Source organism: Tympanuchus pallidicinctus, unplaced genomic scaffold, assembly GCF_026119805.1.
Source record: "Tympanuchus pallidicinctus isolate F22 unplaced genomic scaffold, pur_lepc_1.0 scaffold17, whole genome shotgun sequence".
In the NCBI taxonomy this organism is placed as follows: domain Eukaryota; kingdom Metazoa; phylum Chordata; class Aves; order Galliformes; family Phasianidae; genus Tympanuchus; species Tympanuchus pallidicinctus.
Genome location: NW_026294690.1, coordinates 3,398,242 through 3,415,047, shown reverse-complemented (window position 1 = coordinate 3,415,047; position 16,806 = coordinate 3,398,242). Strand labels below are relative to the sequence as shown.

Below are 16,806 nucleotides of genomic sequence, written 5' to 3'. Positions count from 1 at the left end.
AATCACACAGAGCACTTTCAGAAAACACACGCACTGCAAAAAAAAAAAATCATATTTCAAGTGTTAAAGAAATAAAAATATTCAATACTATTATTCTCCCCAAAAATGGTTTTGAGAAGCGCAAAGCAGCATGCTCCAATGGCTCCAATGGCTACAGCTGAACACAAGGTTCTTAGGTTTGGTTTTCCTTGTTTGTGCTCGTTTTTCCTCCCTCCCAAAACGGTCCTTCCTTACATACAGTTTTTGAGGAGGCTCTCAACCCCAATATTAGAATGTAAATCAATCTTAACAGTTTTATTCAAATGGTCAGTACCTTCAAGTATTTACTACTATAAAGACTCTCATAACACATTAAATTTCATGAAAAAAATAGCATAGTGTATGCACACGTATATCATATATTCCATATTGTACACATTTTCATCACCCATCAGAACTGAAGTAATCTTCCACATTAGGATGGAGTAGTGTTTCCTGCAAGCACCTTTGTTTCCTTATTGATGGGAGTGCTCTGTTTTTAATTATCATATTATCCATAATTTTGAGGGCCACCTAAAAGGTGGCAGAATACACAAACAAAAAAAAACAAATCACACAACCACAGGCACACTGGAAAGTTACACTACCAGCAACAGCTGCCTCTCACTGTTTCACTGTCACTTCTACTGTTTGTCATATAAACCATGCTACAGAATTTTTGGTTCTGCCCTGCAAGAGGTTTCACAGCCATTACTAAAGCACTGTCTAAGTAACTGTTCAGGGTCAGCAGACAAAGTGAAGATATCATCTTATATCAAAGTACTATAATAACTAAGCCATCTCACTTTTTTTTTTTTAATGTAAAGTCCAAGTAAATTATTTTTTTAAAAAACAGAGACAAAAACACGCCAAGGTTTCAGCATGTCTCTTCTCTGAAGATGACAGCCCTGCTCTGCAGGTGACTACCAATGGCACACAGCAGTCACCAGGCTGCAAATCCAGTAATATTTCAGCTAACTGAAAGCAGTTCTGGTAGTCCTCCAGTACTTGACTCAGGCTTCTTTGCCCCCTCCTGCCTCTTTCTAAGATAATGTTTCAGACACCATTTTGCTTCATAATGAAGACCTGAATTGCAGAGAAAGTGAAAGCAGTAAAGCAGAACAAAAAGCTTTGATTATCTTTTTCAAATATTGTTACGTTGGCATGGAAGTGTTTGGCTCACACAAAGCCTTCTTTCTTTTTTTTATTATTTCAAACCTGAATAGGTTCAGAGGAGCAGAGGCACAAGGAGAACCACTCAGTACATCTTTCATACAGACAAATATATTGTCAGAGCAAACACTGCTTTCTGCATTCAGCAACAGAAAGGTCTAACAGGGACTTCTTTCTATAGAATTTCTACTGTGGAATATGGATATGCTCAAGTTACTTTATCTACAAGAATTCAATTCAAATGAAGGCTTCATAATCCAACTGTATACATACAAGTAGTTTTAGTGTGTATATATTTGTGTCTATCTAATTGTATATTTAAATTACTTTAGAAATTAGTTTTATCAGCCATGTACAATTTCAAAACCAATCCCATCAAACAGTTAGCTTTAGATTTTCTGGCTGAGGTAGATAATGAAGAGTTCTAAAAACATCCCAACAAACCATTCAAGCCTTACTCTTCCATTTTTTTTTTTTTTTTTTTTTACTGGAAGTATTGGAGAAATGAATGAGGAAAGAAGAAAAAACAGGCCTAAATTCATAAACAAGTTACTAACACTCAGGTTGGCTTTACAATTTACTCAAGTACAGAAGATTTTCTGTTAAAAAACAATATTTGAAACCACATAAATTGTATCTAAACAAAAATATAGAAAGCTTTTGTGCAGTGCTTCCTCCATTTTTTCTCTAAAATGATCAGTTTCTCTCTATATAATTTTCACCAACTTAATTTCTATTAGCTTGCTTCATTAACTTCCTAAAATATTTTCCTTTGTACTCCTTAACAGCTTGATGAGTAACACACACTCCCTTCATTACCCATGAAATAGTGTTTTGCTATTCCACTGGAGGAGGATAACCTACATTATCACAGATCCACTCTCCAAACCTCAAACGTACAAGAAAAAAAAAAAAAACAACATTGAGTTCTCACCACTGATCCAAGGAAAAGCAAAGCTGCTTCAAACAGCAAGAAAGTTCACCTTGAAAACTTATGAGACTGTGACAACCTCTCGTCATCTTGTCAATGAATCAAAAGAATTAAGAAATATATTATTGCATTAATATTCAAGCCTTTCCATCATTATTAATTTTTTACATGTGGTTTAATTAGAGCATCAAACTTCTGGTATTTTCAGAAACGGACACCTGGTTCATATATGCAGCTTTAACCACAAAACACATTGAAATAACTGAACTAGAATAACTGGAGCACAGCTGTTCACTAACCTGCCACTTGTGTGCTTCTCTCAGATGCTCCCCAAAGCTAGAACACGGCTTTCCAGAATAAAAATAGGATCCCTGCCATGTCAGTTTTCCACAGGTTCATCTAGTGCTTTTACTGCTCAGCTCACACATGCCAGGGAACCAAACAAATGAGAGATTCACTAAAAAACAGGATTCTGGCTGAAGCATGCATTGATGTGAGATGCGCTTCTTCAATCTCCTTTTAGCATTTGTCTATGCACATTTAGGAACAAAGAATTGAGCATTCACAGAGCAATTACATTCAGGTTCTGTGGTCATCTTCAAAACACATACTACTAAAACCCTGGAATTACAACGTCAGTACAGCAAGCTCTTCTCCCAGACATGGCACATCAATTCTTTCAAATGTCGCTAGACTGAGAGCAACTTCCCCACCCTGCTAGAAGTGAACAGAAATAACCTAAACAACATTCTTGATATGTAATAGAATGTTGCTATTTCATTCAATTAACACAAATCCACACCACCCTCTCAGTCCCAGTTATGTTTGTTGTAAAGATCATGTAACCCAAATGTGATGGAGCATCCTTCACCCACGCTCATTTTTGAATCCTACTACACTTAAAAAAACAAAACAAAAAAAAAAAGCAAGTGGATTTCAACATGGGATGAAAAGGCCTATCTATGCATCTCACATACATGTTCATTAATCTTTAGTCTACTCATAGCTAAGTTGTCTTCTCTATTCTCAGTGTTCTTACAAACGAGCCTCATGAGGAAAAATGCTTAACCAGTCCTATTTGCCACACTCAAAGAACACAAAGGATTCCTGAAAGCATATGTAGTGCTTTCCACAGGAGACTGAAGAAATATTTCTCTGCAAAAAATATTAAAAGCAGATGACTAAGTCATAAAATTTAAGACATGGGGGCAGAAAGTCAAAAATATTAAGTTATGAAATACAGTAATGATTACTATGGGTCAAAAAGTAACTTAGTAATTATCATCTCGAAGATAACTGAAGACTCTTCAATAATAAAGACAACACCAGAAAGCAAGATTGGACTAGAATGCTTTAAGCAGAAGGAAAAAGCATGCTATATCAAACAAGAAAACCAAGAAGATGAAAGCAAACAAATCTTTTTCTGGATACCAAATATTTAGCATATTAAAGGTTCCAGTAGCTTTGACTTTCTCCTAAAGTGAGTTAAAATGGTCCAACACAATGGATAAAATGAGATAATTGAGATAATTCATTTCAATGCATGGGGAAGCATCACTTGGTGTTGCATAGATAGATATTCTCTGGCAATTTGAAGTGAATATTGGAAGATACTTACACCAAACTAGCGCAAGTCTTTCATTCGTATATGATGTTACATTCAGTTGCATATGCTATTAATATTCAGTTGCCTAAGTAACATTTTATTTAGTAGCATCTTACAACGTGACAGGAAGAAAATCGAAAATTCAGTTCAGAATTTAGTTTTGTCCTTAACAGACTTAAGATTGCATTTAAATCAAGGAGAACAATGACAGTGCTTAAGTCAGCAAAATCTCAACAAGAAAGATGATACATTCACTCCAGTGGCACAACACACTGGTGCAAACCAGATGGAAACTTCCTGGCATGCCATTTGGACTGAGGGTTCTTGAATTTTGTGCTTACATCTGAGATCACACGCAGCTTTGCTTGACGTTATTTTTCTTCAGAATCTACATGGTTGTTGCATCTCAAGTTCACTTTCCTGACCTTGAAATACTAATACATTCAAATAAAGAAAATCTTATTCAAAACAACACCAGAAGACTTGAGTAGTCAAATTCTAGAAATGTGACTATTACTGCTTTCTTAATTCTCTCCTTTTGAGCTCTGTCTACACACAGTAATCACAGTGCATGCCTTTGGCCCAAGGTAACAATTCAAACTTCTAATTTTGCCCCATTTTACATCCTCTGTCTGCTCCAAGTCTGCTCAACCCCCTTCTCCCCCCTCCCCCCCCCCATCTCAATGATAAAAACACTAATCTCTTAGATTACTACAGCATTACTGTGTTCAGATTGACAGCCCCAGAAACACTGTCAGCAATCACCAGCAAATCTGTTCTTTCTGATATGTCATGCTCTAATAGGAAGCACAGCTGGACATCACACCATTGGGTTTGAGCTGAGAAGTACCACACCTTCCAACCACACCATCCCACCCCCTTCCTTCCAGTCACAACTTTCTACATAAGCTTTGAGGAGACAACAAAGCAGGAATTTCTCCCACTGGCTTTGTGCAGCCAAAGTCCCATCTCCCTTCACATGGGATTACCCTTCCAACCTCTCGCTTTCAGCTTTAGAGTTTTACTGGTGTAAAGGAAAGAGCAGTTACATGGATCAGTGCACTAAAAATTGAAAGATCATGACAATGATGTCGTGATTGTGCCCAAAACAGTGAGGCATTTGTTCCCACCATTTTCAGTATGAGGGTAATTCTAGCTTTAAGTCCAAGCACAAGAATTGAGTTAGAAACAGACACTGATCATACTCCAAGGCTGGTTGGAGGAGGAAGGGGAACAGCTTTCAGATACCTATACTGCTGGATTCATTTAGAAGATCCACAAATTAGTTTAATAAAGCAAATAAATATTACATTTTCAAAAACTATAATTATTCATACAAATATGGAGATGAAAAACTATTTCTGCTGACCATCTAGCAAAATTAAAGCCTATCGTTTTATTTTCTCTGGGTATAAAGAAACAAATTTCAGGTATTTTCCTCCCTCTAATTTTAACGGGCTTTTTAATAATAAAATGAATAAACAAGACAGAATATTTTTGCTTCCTCAGAGATTCCTACTGAGAACTGACTACACACCTGCCACAGAATGACTGACAAATTATGTAAGTAGAAAGCAATTAGTATGATCAAACACCAACTAAGCAGATTACAGGCTAGGAAACAAGAAAAATGCTCTGCTAGCAAACATTACAAACCCAAACATCTCATTGGTGCATGACAGTGACATCCAAATTGTGGTCTGTAAAGGACTCATAGTTCTCGCATTGAAACTTCTTACCAAGTTTTGAAGGGTGAACAAGCAGCTGCAGGCTGGGTACCAGCAGCCTTCCAGGTACCACTGGTACTGTTTGCAGCCCCAGGAATGGGCTCCCCGTGCTGCCAGGCATCCCAGCCGCTCTCCCCACCCTGCTGGTGGATGTGGCAAGGAGAGCCAGCAGTTCCAGCTGCAGGACTGCGTACCACACTGCAGGGAGCTGAGGGAGAGGAGGAAATGCTTGCAGTCTTTCCCTTGCTGTACTTGGGCATTAATATGACAGCAAAAGGAGAAAGGATAAAGCTGTTTTGCTGGTTCCTCTGTAAACACAGGCTAAACAAGCACAGGCACTGGTCTGATTGCTCAGGACTGACCAGTTTCTCATCTCCAGGACTTAAGGCTGTAAATCATAAACTCCCAACCATATAGTTGTTCCTTCACCCTTTTGCAACAAATTCTTGGAGACGTTGCCAGGAAGGAGCCAAGGATCTAATTATATTAACTGCACTCCTTCCACACACCAAAGATGTATCTGCAGGGGGAACCACCAGCAGTTTCTCAACTCATTTCTCCAGCTAAGCAAAAAGATGTAAATAACCCCCTACTGAAGTAACAGCTGTGACGTACCGACCTGGCTGGATATGAAGCTCAGCCTCCACACTGAACAAATACCAGCCCAGCACAAGGCATCACCAGGAACTGCAATCAACCTCAGGAGCTGTTCTCCAACTTGCCAAAGGGCATCCTGAGAACTGAACACCCTGGCCTCACATGCTGCCTGTGCTCAGCTGCCCAGCTTGGAGGATGAGGAAGAAAAGAGTAAAGAAATCTTTTATTTGATAGGTGCATCTGGAATAAAGTTCCAGGCTTGGCAGCAGGAGGCTGTGGGAGGGGGAGCTCCGTTCCAATCACAGCAGTTCCAGAGGACATTCTGGAACATTCCAGAACCGCTGCCTCCACAGAACAGCCAGCAAATGGCGGGAAGCTCTGAGAGACAGGAAGGACAGTGCTGAGCAGCCTGCAGGGTGCCACCAGAGCACAGGAAAGGGAAGGAGCAGCAGAAGAACACTGCTGTGCCCACTGGGACTGCATGCACCCTGCAGCCACAGCAGGGGAAAAGTGTAATGGAGTTGAGCCTGGGGAAGGGGAGAAGCAGCGTTTCTCTTTTGTGTTTCACAGTGACAAGCTACAGCTATTGACTTTGACTGCCAGCAAGTGTTAGACCAACATTTGTGTCCTACAGGGCAGAGAACAGACATTCTGTTGACACTCCTACAGCCAGTAATCTGTTGTATGGTTACTTACAACCAAAGGGCTTGGGCTCGCAAACAAAAGTAACTGATTGCAAGCCCCACATCCCAATGCACTCCATCACACAGGTCTTCTGCCAAGAGAAGGAAGAGCCCAGGACCAGCATCTCTGCCATAGCCAATGAGCTACCAAGGGCACACAGCACTCCAGAAGCTGTACACAGCCCCACATGTAGGATGCATCTGGAACTCGCACATTTATCTGGTGCACATAACAGCTTTGTTTTGCTTTTTATTTTGGTTACAGAAACGACAGCTTGTTTACATAGCATGAACTCTGTCCCAAACTACTTTAGGTACTTCTGCACTGTTTTGAAACTTTCTCCAAATGCATATACCGCTTACTTTATTCTCCAACACGCTTCAGAACTTGTTTATCTTAATCCATAGCAATAAATCGGACTTAATATATCTAGAAACTTTACTTTTAATTCAGTATCTTCAGCTAAAGATTTCAAGAAAAATGTTGTTGGAGTTATCAAATAGATTTAGAACTGTTTCCCATAGCACTGAGGGCCAACAAAAAAAACACAGCTAAGACATTCTCTCAGAGATCACAGCACTCATAAATAATACTGCTGTAGTTAGTGTTTTCCAAATTTATTTCTTTAACATTTGTGTTACTTATCAGACTACACAGTATTCTAGATGGTATTCTCTTTTTCGATTGAGAAATCAGTGTATTCAGAGCTCAAGATCTCATTCTGCCTGAACTCAGCAGAGACAGAAAGATGTCTCATATTGGAAGCTTATACCTACAGACTGTAAGCATAAATCACTTCTGAGCAAGTCCTGCAAGTTCTTCCCACCCCAGTACGTTGCTGGAAATAAGAACCTATTCTTTTAACTGGAAATATATCAACAATAAACTTCATAAAGCATTATCTCCTTCCCATAAACCATATTTTACCTATTTAGCCTCAACCGTATTTGACTGCAGTCAGTTTAGCAGTGTTTCCAGCCATAAATACAAGGGCCACAGTTCCGCTTTTTTGGCTGAGAAAGTGAAGTTGGGAATATTTACATACAGCATATATCCAACTTTGTATTTTAAATGCAATATGCAAATATTGCAAAGTCATTGGTGAAGATCTATGCAATGCTTTGGGGTTTTTTTGTTCATTTTTTTTTGCTTGTTTGTTTTACAAGCACTTGTAGAACAAAATCAAAACTAAAGTTTTATGCTGCATCATTTTACCCACAGTTAGAGGGCTGAGATTTAGTTAAAAGCCAGTGAATGAGTGGAAGCGGGGGGGAGGGGAACTGGCTGCATTAATCGCTCATTTTAGTTTTAAGAAGGCATCTATGAACACTACTAAAAGTATTAAAAGAATCGGCCTGCAGAAATAATAATCTTGTTTTATTTATAGTTGAGGGTCATGGGAAATCTACCCTGACATATATTTTTAATATATATATAAATACAACTTCCCAGATTAATTTTGGTAAGAGAATTCAAAGAATGAACAGCTATGGGAAAGTTTAAATTCTCATCAAATACACCTGAGTATCCTTGTTCAAAAATGGTTTATACTTCATCACTCATTAAGCAGCAAGTACTACAGGGTAGCTGCAATAAATATTTGTGGTAATCTGCAGTTTACTAGAAGTAGGTACATCTGAAGTTTTTACACAACATGTAGTTTGTGATTTGTCACTTGTAGTTACCATGTTGTTGAATAACTAAACTCAAGAAAAACAATCCATAAAATCACTTGTTTTCTTAAATGAGCTAATTAATGCAATCACTAACCTTTTGAGAAAAGGTCTTATGTACATGTACAAATCTGCTGCACAAGCTACTGAAATAACATCCAAAACTTCTTATCCCTTGCAGGGAAAAATATGATAGCAAGAGGATGCCTTTTCTATGTACTTACTGCTCTGACAATTGCTTGTATTAGAAAAATGATTTTGTCACTTCAGCTTCAGTTTAAAATTCTGTCTATTCTGACTACTGAATCAGCCATGGGCAACATCACCGACAAGCAATAAGGAACTGAGCCTGAACCCCAAGATACTCATCAACCTTACAGAAACTGTGTTAAGTCTGTGTTCTTATATGCCCAGTTATTCACCCTGCTGCTACACTCGTGAAGTAGTTCTGCCCCTACACAAACTGAAAGTATACAATATAGGTTAAGACGCTTCTATCTGAACAGCCATAGAGTTCCCAACTTCACACAATTGCTTTTTTGTTTGTTTGTTTTACAGAAATGCTAATAGATTTGAGTCACCCACACCTCAGAATTTGATTACTCACAGAAATAGCACCTTAATAAGTAGCATCATACTCTTTTTTTTTTTTTTCCTTTGATAGAGGTAATGTTTCTATTTTTATTCTTTGAGGAAAATCAGAGAAGTTGAATCTTTACAGTAAACGTGTACAGAAGCATATTCTCTAAAACATTCATGCTTCAGGTTTACCATTTTGAGGCAGCTTTCAGCTAGCCCCTGCAGAGTGTAGTGTGCTGAGACCAGAGCCTTGAACCACCGTTTTCATTGACAATAACAGTGACAACAGGAGCACGTGTTCTACCAGGTCATCATGTAGCCAAAAAAAAAAAAAAAGAGAGGAAAGGACACCTTTGTAATTCACTGAAGCAGAAATTTTATGTTCTCTGCACCACATTCAACAATCCACTCCATGCTTGCTGCTCCCTGCAGGAACCAGACAGACCCAAGGTAACACCACCAAACTGTAGAAACACGGTCTGTATTATGCTGGACAGACTGTGGTGCCTACCTGCATTGGGGAGCCTCAGGAAGGAATCCCTTTGTGCTGACTGCCTTAAGACTTTCTAGAAATGCTGCAGTTACCTTCATCAGCACTGCAGGTAATTTAAGTGCTGGTGTCAGGTGCCTGCCAGCTGGAATGCAGCACCAAGGGGCCCAACTGCTCACTGTCTCCTCCATTACACTTTTAAAGGCCTGGGCTTGGCCACTAATAAAGTCAGTGATTTATTTATTCAGTAAAGCATGTTCATTAACCATTAGGAGATGCTAAGGCAGCACTTCATCTCAAGAGAAGCACACGTGCATTGAGACATATTCTCTCTCATATGCATACATGCACAGGAATAACTCTGAACATCTTAGTTTCCTTATTAAGTGTTCTCTCTGTTATCTATTTTTGTTCCTATCTCTCATCCTTCTACCTCAGTCAAGAAGGCAACTTTGCATTCATTTGACTAAATATGTATTTCTACACAGTTCATGTATATGCTATTTAACTGTTGATTTTCAAATACAAATATATTACACGTATACTTAATTCAAAAATGATAACTTAGACCTATAATGGAATGAAAGACTATCCCAAACTGGAAAGGAATCATAAGGACCATCAAGTCCAATTCCCAGCTCTACAAAGGACCACAAAAAAAAAAAAATTCATCAGACCATACGTCTAAAAGCAATTGTCCACACACTTCTTGAGCTCCACTGCTGTAACCATTTTCCCAGGTAGTCTGTTCCAGTGCCTGATCACCCTCTCAGTGAAGAGTCTTTTCCTGATACCTAACCTGAACACCAGAGAGAAAAGATCAGTGCCTGCCCCTCTGCTCTATCACATGAGGAAGCTGTAGGCTGCCATGAGGTCTCCCCTCAGACTCCTCTTCTCTAGAAAGAAAACAAATGAAGAGACTTTGGCAACTTGCCACTCATCCCCTCTAGACCATTCACCATCTTTGTTGCCCTCCTTCAGACACTCTGATGGCTTCATGCCTTTTTTTTGTACTGTGGTGCACACAGCACCCAAGGTGAGGTTGCACCAGCGCAGCGTAGAACAGGACAATCAATTCCTTTGACCAGATGGCAAAGCCATGCTCGACGCACCCCAGGATATGGTTAGCCTTCCTGGCTGCATGGACATGCTGGTGATTCATCTTCAACTTGCTGTCCACCAAGACCCTCAGATTCCTTTCAGCAGAGCAGCTCTCTAATATCTCATCCCCTAGGCTGTACATATAGGCAGGGTGGCCCCTTCCCAGGTACAGAATCCAGCACTTGTTAAACTCCACACAGCTGATTGCTCAGCTCTGATTTTTCCTGATCTCTCTGGAAGGCCTCTCCACCCTTTACAAGTCAACATCTATAAAGAAACGTTATTCGCTCTCCACTGGAAAAGAGTTAGCATAATGATACCATTTCCATTTCTATTTGTCATCAACTACAAGGACTATTACTTCAGTTTGCCTGGAGTCAGCCAAGTTCCTGGTGCTTGGTTTCTAAGATAACAGTTCTGTTAACTCACTTCAGGAGAAACATCCACAACATTCAATTACTCTGAGCACACAGGGCACAAGGACTCGTGCACTTGGGCTGTTTAGATAGCCAGGCTGAAAGATACCAGAGATCATTTTAGCTTCTGACAACAACAGCTTCAAGGAGACTGATGCCAACCCTAAATTTTAGTGCTAATCAGTTGCTCTTCTTCACAGCTTTAGGATGTTCGTATAAACCACTTCACTCAACGATACCCAATTGGTTTTATAGACAAGAGAGGTGGAATGTTAGTTCATTTGCTCTTCATCACTCCTACCACCCAGTAACCAGAATTCCTAATTTCAATTACCATGTGTCCCAAGCTTAATTATTTCTGTCTTTAAAGCTATATAAAGCAAGGAGCATTTCTGGCTTTTCTACAATGACGGTCTTACAAACTTCAGTAGTTTTGACTAACAACAGTTAATTTTCTTCCTAGGGTATGTTTTGCTTCCTCTAATTCTCAGAGCCTCACCTGCAGCCTGGAATTTACTTTGCCAACTAATTCTCACTACTGATGCTGGTACACACGGAGGCAAAAGTAGCAACAGGACAGTTAATCAAGTGACTCACTGCTCTTCTGCCTCTTGCACTACAGCAGACCATTTGGAGATCAAGTTATGGTCAGCAGAGTCCCTCCTGCTGATGCATTGAGAGTTTCCTCAGCTACTCTAATTGACCACATATTAACTGCAATAGAAGCTACATTACAAAGCACGACAAGTAATTAAGATAAACGTGAGGCCCCATTTAACCTAACCAGCCTTTTTCGGCAAACATAAACCCAGTAAATAAATTCCAGCTGACTCTACCAGCCCCACACTTCCTCCTCAGAGGAGCAAGAAAGATGTTTGGGCTCTATGGTGCCTCAGAACCTCCCATATCCATAGGGGAGGGAGAAGTGCCTGCAGTTGCCTTGTTTACAGTCAGAACTTGGCCCTGCAAGGGACTGCAAATCCAGGACCAGAATAAGCTTCCCCCAGCTGACAGAGCTCAGAAGCAGGCCTGTTTACCACTCAGACACGTTCAGTACCATTGTTCTACTCGTGAAGAAGCAAAACTGCTTCTGACAAGTCCTTGGTGATATCAGGCAAAGCATTTGCACCGAGGCCAACAGTTGTACCCATGAAGAAGAACAGAACTCACCCAACTGGCAAAGGGGCCACATGGCTATGCAGCACTCCATCCCAGGAAGCAGCCTGGGTCCCAGAGATGTTCTCCCTTCCTTGGCTGGCCCTTATATGAGCCCAGGGAGGTCCACCCCTTCTGGTCAGCTGGGGAGTGCAGGTGCAAACAATTTGCCTGTGCTCCCTGGGCCAGTCACACCCTTTCACCAGGTGCTCAATCACCAGTTCAAGCTGTGACCTAACAGTTTCTCTACAAGCATGTATTCCCAGTTTTATGTACTGGCACACATGAACCCATTTCAGCTGCACATTGAGCTTAACTTGGTTGTGCACTTTCAGGACTGAAGACTAAAATACTGTAGCGTCAGTGGTGCTACTTTCCCTCCTTCTTCCTTCCCACAAACGCTGTTGTCATCTCGCCTTATGTATGCCATAGTGTAACACAGTTCATGTATTTCACCCTGCTGAAAAGCAGTTAGAACAGCCACATCGTTTCTTTGGCACAAAGCTTAGGAAGGATACCCAGTGGTGCACTGCAGCAAAGCAACAGCCCCTTGTTATGTGTAGATTCAATTGAAGACATAAAAAACTAGGCTATTACAGCATAACATTTTGTAGGAATTCCAAATTTAGACTTCCTAATGAGACGACCTGGGAAACATTTACCTCCCATTAATACAGACGTGTCCGGCCTGATCTTCCTTTTTCATAAAATGGTTCTGTGTGTGAAATGCCTTTAGAAGAACAAGTTTCCTTTCACTTAAAATATTCTAAAAATATTACTTCCTAATAAGGATCTCATTTGCATGACAAATTCTCTGTGCAGTGTCAGAAGCATCTTTAAATGAAGATGTCATGCTTATTCTGCACATAGCTATCATCCTCACTAAACCTTCCTGGTGACACGATCATTTCATTTTCATCATCATGTGCTCTGACACTGATAAAAGAATCATAGTTTTTTCACCAGTAAGAATTCTTTGCTCATGTATTAACTCAAAGGAATGCCATCCAGTTAAGTTCATCCCTGCTTTACTGGCCAAGTACTTGAAAGCAATTATTTACAAAGCTAAAAGGTGGTATGTGCACTGCCAAGTCTATCCTCTGTAGCTCTTGCAGAAGTAATGCAGCTACGCAGGCTTTCTACATTACAGATTTAAATAGAAGTCTGTAAAATCACCGAGGCTTTAAAAATTAAGAAAAATAGTACAAACATCTTGTTTTTTAACTTGTAGTATCTGCTTTGAAAATAGCAAAGCCAATATTCTTCAGCTGTCTACACAACACACACACAAAAAAAACAAAAAACAGGCACACTCACTGTGAGACAGCCTATGTGCAAAGTTTCCTATCTTGAGAGAAGAACTTTGAAGTTGCTTCCTCCTGACAGACACTCAGGAAACATTACATCCATCAGGAAGGTCAGACCCTGCCACAGACAGCAAGAGCAGTATTTCTTCAACCAGCCACAGGCCGAAAAACTTTCACTTTGCAACCCCGACTTTAAAGATGTCTGCTTCACAGCACACACTGTGCTTATTTGGAAGCATTAATTGGCATGAGAAAAGGCACTCTTCTTCAGGTATTCAAACATCACTACGTGCCTCTGACAGTCTCAAGGCCAGGTGACATGGAGTGCAGGGAGCTTTCAGTCACGCTTCCCTGAAAGGCATTGCACTGGATCTTCACGTGACGTGACCAAAGCTTTATGGTGGAAATAAAAGGCGTTTCTTACTGCAGCTGAAGAGTCTGAGCACGAGACAAGAGCTGCACAGCAGACAGCTCAGAAGCTGTATGCTGAAAGTTTAGGGAATTAACGAATGAGTCATAAAAGAACCCCCAAATAGACTGTTTCCACCGTTGCTGGACGTAGTTTTTATCTGCTGCAGTTTCCCACTTGAATCTGATATATCTCGTTTTCATTCTCTACCACCAAGCTTTTTCACTTTCTTACATAATAACAAATACATCTTTTACAGCCAAAGAGCATAGCTACCTGTTATGTAACTTACCTTTCTGGGGCAGCTTCACATCTTATTTTTACTGATAAGGACTTCAATGAAACCACAAGCTGTAATGATGCAAACAGAAGACAACCGTGCCTAAACATAAGCAAGCAGCTATGTTTATGCTACATGGAAAGTGACAAAGGTAAGAAATCTCATCTAATCAATAAGCATACCAGACTGACAATACTGAAGAAGCATATACAAACAAACTGAGGAAATACATATACAAACATCAACAAAACAATTAACTGTCAGATAATGAGGGGGCAATTTAAGTGTGCCAACCAGACGCATCACAGCTGAATTGGAAACAGCCAAATTCTACTTCTGAAACAGGCCAGGATATGTAGATGTGCCCATATGCCCAATATCAGATCTTCCCAGAGCCACAGTGATTCTGAACAGCCTCCTCTGGGTAGCACTTCAGACAGAACTCAGAGAAACCTCATTCAAACCTCTAAAATCCTGCACTGCAGTAACTGTCCAAGAATTAAAAGCTGTTTCTTTAGCTCATTCTACAACTAACACCAAACATGTACATAAATGTGATTTACACCTTTTTCTGGCTGCCCACTGATTTACACAGAGGAATACTGGGTATAACAGAGAGATACCTTGGTTTAGTGTCACCAACACACAGTGAGGCCATCAGCACTGGGTGCTATAAGCTTCCTGAGATGGTGTAGCAGAGGTCACAGAGCTTCTGACTGGCCAGCAGCAGTGGTTACAGAAACCAGCTAAGCTGAGTGCTGATGTATTTTGATCTCTCCAACCATAAGAAATACTTTCACTAGTATTTTTAATACATTCTATTCTCAGCAGGATGCTTAGCTTCAGCACTATAGATTTCTGAAGACATACAGACTTATTTCAGATTTCAAGAATTAGAACATGAGTTCTGATTTTTTTCTCCTACCATTTGCATAGAATCATAGAATTGTTTGTGTTGGAAGGGACTCCCAAAGGCCATCCAGTCCTACCTCCCACAATGAGAAGGGACAGCCACAGCTCCATCAGTGCTCAGAGCCCCAGCCTGACCTTGGATATCCCCAGTGATGGGACATCCACCACCCTTACCGTCCTTATTGTAACGAACTGTTAGTTAGGAATTAATGTAATAGTGATGTACACTTAGCAGTAACATTTAGAAACAAAAAATGTACTTAAAACATTGGCTGTAAGTTTGATGGCGGCAATAATAGCACAAAGGGTACAGGTGTTGCACTGCAATCATCTCCTCACAGCATGTGCACTGAATGTGTAATATTTTAAGAAATGCAAATAAGATTCTAAAAAGCCATTAAGTTGTAATTGGATTTAATATAATTAGCTGCTTTCACTTGCAATGTTATGCTGGAAAAAGAAGATAGCAAAAAAGAAACCTTGTGCATTCAGTCAGTGACTTGCATCAGTTCAAAGAGACCACGTAACAATCAGAAAGGTCAGACTTCTTCCTTCCATATGGTGCTAAGTGAACGGCAGCTCACAGCAGCACCAATTCTCTTTTTCAATCAGAGCAGCATTCTGATTTCTGCATGCTAAAAAAAGACCGAGAAGCTCTTCAGTCGGCACTGAGCGCTCTGCTGCACGCCACAAAAACAGGCTATCTGGGAACCTGCAGATTACGAGCACAAAACACTATTAAGATGGTGCCAGAAAGATTTATAAGCAATGCAGGAGGGACCTTGAAATTTCCACTTGTTCAGGGTTTGGCTCGTGCCAAGGAGGAACTCACAGCCTCAAAGCAGATGAAGCTGAAGTCACTGCATTCAGCACGCAGCAGTGGTGCAGGAGAGAACCTGCAGACGTGCCACAGAGAACAAGCCCATGAAAGGCAAGTTGTAAGCGTCTATGTGGGTACGAGAAGCGCGTTCAATGCGCACGTCTGAGGGCCTGCCGCTCCCCGCCGCGCGCAGCACCCCACGCCCGCGGGCGCGCAGTCCCGGGCCCCGCTGGCTGGGGGCGCTCCCTAATGGCGCCCTGAACGCTCGCTGTTATAGCGCCGCCTGGCGGCCGCGCCGCACACAACCCCGCGGCTCCAGGCCGCGTTGCACCGCATCGCACCTCAGCCAGCCCGACCGGCAGCAGCCGCTCCTCGCTCAGCGAACCCTGAGCTGAGCATCCGAATGCAGCCTCTGCTCAGGTCCGAGCGGAGTAGCACCCGGCGAGCGCTGCGAGCCTTCACGTGTAAAAACCCATCTTCGCAGCCAACAGCACCATGCGCTCCTGGCAGAGCCTGGGCTCATCTTCCTTCATCGCGAGCCACCTTCAGAATGAGGTATCCAAAGAGAGCAAGGTTTAGCATCCAGTTTTCTGTCTTGGATCTTTAACAGAAAAAAATACACATATGAGGGTTTTGTTGTTGTTGTTTTTTCTGAGTTTGTTTTTTAACTAGCTTTTGAATATTTCAAGTTTGATTACAATCTTCTTCAACAGAAGATCATTCAGAATTGATAACAAAAAGGATGAGGGAAGTATTCATCCCTCCCTTGAGCAGTGCCCATCACTTCCAACTGTATTTCAGGAAGTGCCTTCAAGGGCAAAATGGGGACCACATCCACACATATTTGAAAGGAAGATACTTGGCTGAAGAATAGCAGAGCTGGCTCCAGAGCAATCCAGCTGCACACCACAGCAAAAAGCCTGCCTGT

At 41.1% G+C, this 16,806-nt stretch overlaps 1 protein-coding gene across 3 annotated transcripts in view; it reads right to left on the bottom strand.

Annotated features, from left to right (window-relative positions):
- ATP2B2 (ATPase plasma membrane Ca2+ transporting 2) overlaps positions 1 to 12,223 on the bottom strand; it is a 350,045-nt gene extending 337,822 nt beyond the window's left edge. For all 3 annotated transcript variants that reach the window (XM_052678357.1, XM_052678358.1, XM_052678359.1), the window contains exon 1: positions 12,166 to 12,223. The gene's annotated coding sequence lies outside the window, so the exon portion shown is untranslated. The remainder of the gene's footprint in view (positions 1 to 12,165) is intronic.
- Between the last annotated feature and the right edge of the window lie 4,583 nt (positions 12,224 to 16,806).